General features: G+C 32.3%; 1 long non-coding RNA gene across 1 annotated transcript; it reads left to right on the forward strand.

Moving 5' to 3' along the window:
* Positions 1 to 1948: 1948 nt before the first annotated feature.
* On the forward strand, positions 1949 to 2587 carry LOC112766910 (uncharacterized). Its single transcript, XR_003184618.3, has 2 exons — positions 1949 to 2199; positions 2327 to 2587. It is a non-coding gene; the product is annotated as an uncharacterized lncRNA (long non-coding RNA).
* The last annotated feature ends 5438 nt before the right edge of the window (positions 2588 to 8025 follow it).

Below are 8025 nucleotides of genomic sequence, written 5' to 3' on the forward strand. Positions count from 1 at the left end.
TGCATCATAGCGAGACCCACTTGTTCCTCCTCAGGAACCCGGAAGAACTCAAAATATTGATCAATAGAAAAAATCCAAGCTAAAGCATCAGATCCATCAAATTTGGCCAAGTTGCAGTTTACTTTTCTGGTTGCGCAATTCCATGCCAAGAATGATCCTCTCTGGAGTTGGTGCCATGGTGAGAACCCAAAACAACCAATCGAGCCTGAGATGACTCATTAGCGAGTTAGGAAATGGAGGCTTGGAGAAACTCAAATTTCAGATCCGTTGCTTCCTTCAATCGAGCTCGCTCAGATCTGTTCTCTTCTATCATCGACTCCATCATCTGAAATAGCTTCTTGACATTGGCCTTCAAACCCTTCATTCTGGTGTTGTCTGCCATGGTAATAAAAGCATCAAATGGAAGGTACTTAATAATGCAGATGGAAAAGTAATGTTATAATGATGATTTAGAAGAATAATTACGAGAAAATTGGAACTATATGAGTTTGTAGTATTACTTGAAGAAAAATAAACCATTAAAATAGTGGTATGAACTAAGAAAGGAAAGTGAAGTAAAAACGCAGCGATGCTCGTTGTGCATGAGGACCTGAATGAAGAGAAGAATTAATTAGAACAGATAGAAGGAATTCAATGTAATCAGAAGAGATAAGAACAGAATGATAGAATGGCACCATACCAGGCTCAAGCTACCCTACATAATTCTTCCATTTCGTATTTATGATGCGTCCTCTCATGCTTCTACGCACGTCCGAAGGAGATAGGTCAACAACCATGTGTTTCTACTCTGTAACTAACTTTCCCTTAGTAGAATTGCTTGCATTAGTGCTCACTCCCATATAAGAGGAGTGTTAGGGGGCCAGCAATTTTTGTATTTTGTAACCATCAATTGGCCATCAATAGTGTATTCAATGGTGTGAGATTACATCCAATGGTGAGAGATCGCTCACTTTTCCTTTGATGGTTAAGTGCTGGTCACAAATTACAAAAGTTGCTGGTCCCTAGACTTTTCCCCATCCAATTTTGTTGTTCTCTTTCTTATATATACTTTGCTACAAGAGATGAAATAAAACACTCATTTTATTCCAAGCATGACCCATAAGTGCTGTTGATAATTTAGAAGACCAGAATAACAAGTTTTTTTTTTTTTTTGTTATTATTACTAAAATCTAAATAGTTGAGAAATACTAATGTTTAGTTTCAAGAGCAAACTAGAGAGATTTCTCTTGTTTAGTTTAGTTTGTTATAAATTTTTACATCAATATCTATCTATATTCTATATCTCTATGTAACGTTAAATGCAATTTGCAACCACTGCATATTTCTAGAGATGACTTAAATCTACCAAGTTTAATTTATAATTGTGTCTGTTAATCAAGTATTGAAAATTCAAATTTTATTTTATATATAGATAAAATTTTAAATATTAAATTAACTGTTTTATCCGTTGAAGTGTGCACAAATCAATAAAAAATCAATTATGATAGTTAATAGTAAATATCCTAATTGTAAACCAAAAAATTCTACCAAATTAAATTTGGTGTATCAATATTATATATAATAAAAGTTATTATTAATGCAAAATTATGATAAAATCTATATTATTAGATTATCAAAACAAAAATGGTGTTTAAATTTAAGAGAGTGTGTGTGATTACAAAAATAAAATAAACAAGATAAATTTAATGAAGAAGTGATAATAGTAAAAGTATTAACTTTTTTTAAAAACTTTAAAAATGTATAGAAAAAAGGAATAGCCACAAAAAAGAAGTATTCAAATAGCCTCTTCCCAATTTGAAGACAAAAGAATAGGAAAACAAATTAAATAGTAAAAAAAAGTTCTAATTTATAAGAGGCTTTCCCAAACTTGCGGATACACCTTACATCCAACCTCAATTATTGCTATTATAAAAGAAGCTCCACCTATCTCTTCAAACTCACCACCCTCATCACATCTTTCTTCTACAACTTTTGTGTGATTTCTCTCTCCTTTCTTTTCTTCAAAGGGAGAGAGAAGAATAAAAAAACAATAACAATAAAAAAAATAAACAATTAACATTTGTAATAGAAAGATGGCTTCTTCAATGAGAGTGGCAGTTTTCCTTGGCATGATTGCAACCCTTATTTCAATAGTAGCTGCTTCAGAACCCGCAACTTTATCTATCAATGTTGGCATTCCCACCACAAACGAAAAAAGTGGTAATTAATTTTCCTCCTATTTTTCTCTTTATTATTATTTTTTATATCTTAATATTAAATTATTAATTCATCATGTTCTAATTGATGACAATTTTTATTTATCTATACTTTTGTTTGCAAAATGTAGGTGCTGCTTCATATGATCAAGCAATTGCTTGTGTCCTAATGTTGGTGGCTTTGGTGTTTACCTACCTCTTTCATTAAATGAAGGTCATAAGAGAGACACATTATTTATTGTAACACCATATGGGAATATTTTTGTTGACTAAAGATTTATTTTTTCATTCTTTTTATTACAAGAGGAATACACTACAATTGAAAACAAAAAGATTATGGATTCCTGTATTTCTAGCTCCAATAATGATATTCAAGTTGTTCTTCTTCTCTATTCGTTCTTTTATTTTTTATTTTTTATTTTTATTTGTTCTTTGAAATTTGAACTACCGGTGACAAATGGACACGGGAATGGTTCACTCCACACCACCAAATAGGTAGTAAATTTTTTTTTTTGAAAAAATTTAAAATTTTATTAGGTTAAGCAAAATAATAAAATTTAATAACCAATTAATTATAAGAAATGCTTAATAAAATTCATAAATCAACAAAAAATTTAATTAAAAAGTATAAAAATAGTTTTATTTTTTGGTTTATGTTAAAAAGATTACATGAGCGCCCACCCACCCATTCCATTAAAACTCGCGAGTTAAACGGACATTTTTTTAGCGGGCTAAAATTCGGTATGTATTTTTTGACGGGTGAAATAGGCCAGTCTGACGAGTTTTTGCCAATTTACCATTATCCCTACTTTTTTTTTTTTTGGAAACTAAATTGATTTCTTGCGGCTCAAGTCATTAGGCTTGAAAACAGAACGGCTTCTATTGCCGATATAATATATATGGAGCGCAAACTGAAAAAACTTTTTCTTTTTAATATTGTATTTTTAGGGGTGAAATCCTTTAAGATGAACCAAACTGTGTTAAATGTAAGACCTCAAGTTTTCGAAAATTAAATAATTAACTATTTACAATTATTATATTATATTGAGATGTAGTTTTAAAAAAACTATTTTTTTAATAAGAATAATTAAATATAATTTTATAAATATTAAAGTTTAATTTAATTGTTATTTATTTTATTAAATTTAAGTTATTTATCAAAAATATATATTTTGATTAGACAAATATTATTATTATTATTATTATTATTATTATTATTATTATTATTATTATTATTATTCCTTTGGCCGAAGCCTTAAGGAAACCAAAGGAAAGATAAGGAAAGCCAAAGTTAGCTATTATATATATAAACATGACACATGTATCTTAATAGTCATATAATTTCATTACCCTTTTCTTTCTTCCACCGAAGCCATAAGAAATAAGAAGTGTGGTTCATAAGCATATATATATATACATATAAGTATGACACATGTCCTTTCATTTCAATAAACTAATGCCACTTAATCAAGAATCCATATTCACTTCTCTTCATTTGTCACTGAACTTGAAAGGAAAGAAAGGAACCGAGAGTGAGGAAGAGAACCTCCATGACCATAAGATTTTCGACTTCGATTTCTTGAGATCCGTAACTCCAATTAAAAATCTAATCCGGTAAAAGTGTTCGTATCCTCATCCTCTACACATTGACGTTATTTTTGTCCGGTAGAAGTTGACGGTGACGTAGTTCCTCTTCTCCTTGAGTTCGGCTAACTGGAGTTTTAGGAAGCACAGACGATTTCTGACGCTTTCTCCTTCAGCAGCTCGATCAGAAAGTTTCTCCGGAGCTTCTGTTGTTTTGATTTCGTACGGAGGTAGGGGATTTTGTTTTGAAATTAACTGTTTTTAAACTATGAATGCCATAAAAGTCTAGTGGGTATTTGTAAATAATTTAAGATTGTTTGGAATGATTGAATTTGATGAATATGTATTTGATTTCTTGATTGAAAAGAGGTTGAAAATGGTTCAGCTGGGACTCGAAAAGGGTGGCTAAGCCCGAGTTTTAGGGGAAGTGCTGCCAAAATTTTATAAAATCTGAGGTTTTATTTGAAAAGTTATTTTAAAAGATTTGGTTTTGGAAAATTAAATTATTTAAAATATATTTAGTTAAGAAAAAATTTATTCTATTTTAAAGTTTGATTTATTAAGAAAAATATAATGTTTTAAACCCAATCTTTTAAGGAGAGATTTTGTTTTAAGTAAAGATTTGAGCTCGGTTTATTAAGAAAAAGAATCTCTGCCACAGGAGAGCAGAGAACAAGGATTTAAAGAATATATTAATTAATGAAGTGTCTGCCACAGGAGAGCAGATGTGACATTGTTTGGGCCTTAGTGCCAAATGTAAAGTGGGGACGCCCACACATTGAGAACTGTTTTCCAGATGTACGCTTATTGATTTGAAAAGTCACACTGATGCGGCCTAGCCGTACGACTTAAAGTCACATTGATGCGGCCTGGCCGTACGACTTATAAGCACACTGATGCATCTGGAAAGCCATATCTGGGACTCGTGCCCGGGTAATGTCGGGAGCGGGTAGGCAACCGACACATGAGCTCATGGCCTGCGTTAGGGATAGACATGCATCATGTTGTTTGCACATTTGCATTTGATTGCGCTTGCTTGTTTTATTACTTTGTGATTGTATTGTTTGTCTTGTTGTGACTTGCTTGTGCATTAAATTCATTACTTTTACGGCATTCCCATTCCCTACTGAGAACGTGTGGTTTGTTCTCACCCCAAAATCTTCCACCCTTTCAGTGACACAGGTTCGAAGATTCAGTTAGAAGATGCAGACGACTAGTAGATTAACTTGTGATTCCTGTTATTTCTATAGAGTTCCCTCGCCCTTGTTGCTTTAAGTTTTATTTTATCCAGAGGGATAGGTATTGCATTTGAGTTTTATATTGAATTCATTTGTATAGCATTTACTATTATTAATAATTGTGTGATTTTAATTACTACAAATAATTTTCTGGTATTTTCTTATAAACTGAAACGCGATATCGACCTAAAGGCTCAATATTAAATAGTAAATAAGGAGAACAGGTTAGTAACTCCTTACTTTTGGTACGATCATGACGTGCTAAAGGTTAGGGTGTTACATTATGGTATCAGAGCAGTTCGTTCCCGTTAGAGCCTTGGGAATGGACTGACTATGCTTTACTGCATACTCTGAGTATCTATCATGCAGTAGGACTTGTCCCACTGACAAGAGTTTGAGTTTCAAATGCATGATTGTCTATTGATTAATTCTGTTAGTCAACTGTTGCATCTCTCATGGTATTAGGTCTGGCCAACTTAATACTAATGATTCATGTATATGGAAACACTAATGGATTATCATAGACGAGATAGAAGTAATAGGTAACGTGAATCATGGGGTTTGAGAACGTTAGAAGTAAAGTTTTAGGAAAACGTATACTCCTTATTCGTGCTAAAGTAGTTTGAAGTCATCTCTTCCTTGATTGCTTGCAGAGAAATTTTTGTTTCGAACTTCTTTCTTGAGATATGTTTTGAATAACTCCCGACCATATCTTGTCATTTATAAGATATGATTTCCTTTACATGAACTGGACATGCCAAATCGTTTTCTTTCTTTTTTTGACGTTTTGAAAGTGAAGTTGATGCAAACTTTTTTTTATCTTATATCAATTTTCGAGGACGAAAATTTTTATAAGTGGGGTAGGATGTAAGACCTCAAGTTTTCGAAAATTAAATAATTAACTATTTACAATTATTATATTATATTGAGATGTAGTTTTAAAAAAACTATTTTTTTAATAAGAATAATTAAATATAATTTTATAAATATTAAAGTTTAATTTAATTGTTATTTATTTTATTAAATTTAAGTTATTTATCAAAAATATATATTTTGATTAGACAAATATTATTATTATTATTATTATTCCTTTGGCCGAAGCCTTAAGGAAACCAAAGGAAAGATAAGGAAAGCCAAAGTTAGCTATTATATATATAAACATGACACATGTATCTTAATAGTCATATAATTTCATTACCCTTTTCTTTCTTCCACCGAAGCCATAAGAAATAAGAAGTGTGGTTCATAAGCATATATATATATACATATAAGTATGACACATGTCCTTTCATTTCAATAAACTAATGCCACTTAATCAAGAATCCATATTCACTTCTCTTCATTTGTCACTGAACTTGAAAGGAAAGAAAGGAACCGAGAGTGAGGAAGAGAACCTCCATGACCATAAGATTTTCGACTTCGATTTCTTGAGATCCGTAACTCCAATTAAAAATCTAATCCGGTAAAAGTGTTCGTATCCTCATCCTCTACACATTGACGTTATTTTTGTCCGGTAGAAGTTGACGGTGACGTAGTTCCTCTTCTCCTTGAGTTCGGCTAACTGGAGTTTTAGGAAGCACAGACGATTTCTGACGCTTTCTCCTTCAGCAGCTCGATCAGAAAGTTTCTCCGGAGCTTCTGTTGTTTTGATTTCGTACGGAGGTAGGGGATTTTGTTTTGAAATTAACTGTTTTTAAACTATGAATGCCATAAAAGTCTAGTGGGTATTTGTAAATAATTTAAGATTGTTTGGAATGATTGAATTTGATGAATATGTATTTGATTTCTTGATTGAAAAGAGGTTGAAAATGGTTCAGCTGGGACTCGAAAAGGGTGGCTAAGCCCGAGTTTTAGGGGAAGTGCTGCCAAAATTTTATAAAATCTGAGGTTTTATTTGAAAAGTTATTTTAAAAGATTTGGTTTTGGAAAATTAAATTATTTAAAATATATTTAGTTAAGAAAAAATTTATTCTATTTTAAAGTTTGATTTATTAAGAAAAATATAATGTTTTAAACCCAATCTTTTAAGGAGAGATTTTGTTTTAAGTAAAGATTTGAGCTCGGTTTATTAAGAAAAAGAATCTCTGCCACAGGAGAGCAGAGAACAAGGATTTAAAGAATATATTAATTAATGAAGTGTCTGCCACAGGAGAGCAGATGTGACATTGTTTGGGCCTTAGTGCCAAATGTAAAGTGGGGACGCCCACACATTGAGAACTGTTTTCCAGATGTACGCTTATTGATTTGAAAAGTCACACTGATGCGGCCTAGCCGTACGACTTAAAGTCACATTGATGCGGCCTGGCCGTACGACTTATAAGCACACTGATGCATCTGGAAAGCCATATCTGGGACTCGTGCCCGGGTAATGTCGGGAGCGGGTAGGCAACCGACACATGAGCTCATGGCCTGCGTTAGGGATAGACATGCATCATGTTGTTTGCACATTTGCATTTGATTGCGCTTGCTTGTTTTATTACTTTGTGATTGTATTGTTTGTCTTGTTGTGACTTGCTTGTGCATTAAATTCATTACTTTTACGGCATTCCCATTCCCTACTGAGAACGTGTGGTTTGTTCTCACCCCAAAATCTTCCACCCTTTCAGTGACACAGGTTCGAAGATTCAGTTAGAAGATGCAGACGACTAGTAGATTAACTTGTGATTCCTGTTATTTCTATAGAGTTCCCTCGCCCTTGTTGCTTTAAGTTTTATTTTATCCAGAGGGATAGGTATTGCATTTGAGTTTTATATTGAATTCATTTGTATAGCATTTACTATTATTAATAATTGTGTGATTTTAATTACTACAAATAATTTTCTGGTATTTTCTTATAAACTGAAACGCGATATCGACCTAAAGGCTCAATATTAAATAGTAAATAAGGAGAACAGGTTAGTAACTCCTTACTTTTGGTACGATCATGACGTGCTAAAGGTTAGGGTGTTACATTAAACATTATTATAGTTATGTACAGAACGTCAATGACGTTTTGTGTTTTTTCTATT

This window comes from Arachis hypogaea, chromosome 17 (genome assembly GCF_003086295.3).
Source record: "Arachis hypogaea cultivar Tifrunner chromosome 17, arahy.Tifrunner.gnm2.J5K5, whole genome shotgun sequence".
NCBI lineage: Eukaryota > Viridiplantae > Streptophyta > Magnoliopsida > Fabales > Fabaceae > Arachis > Arachis hypogaea.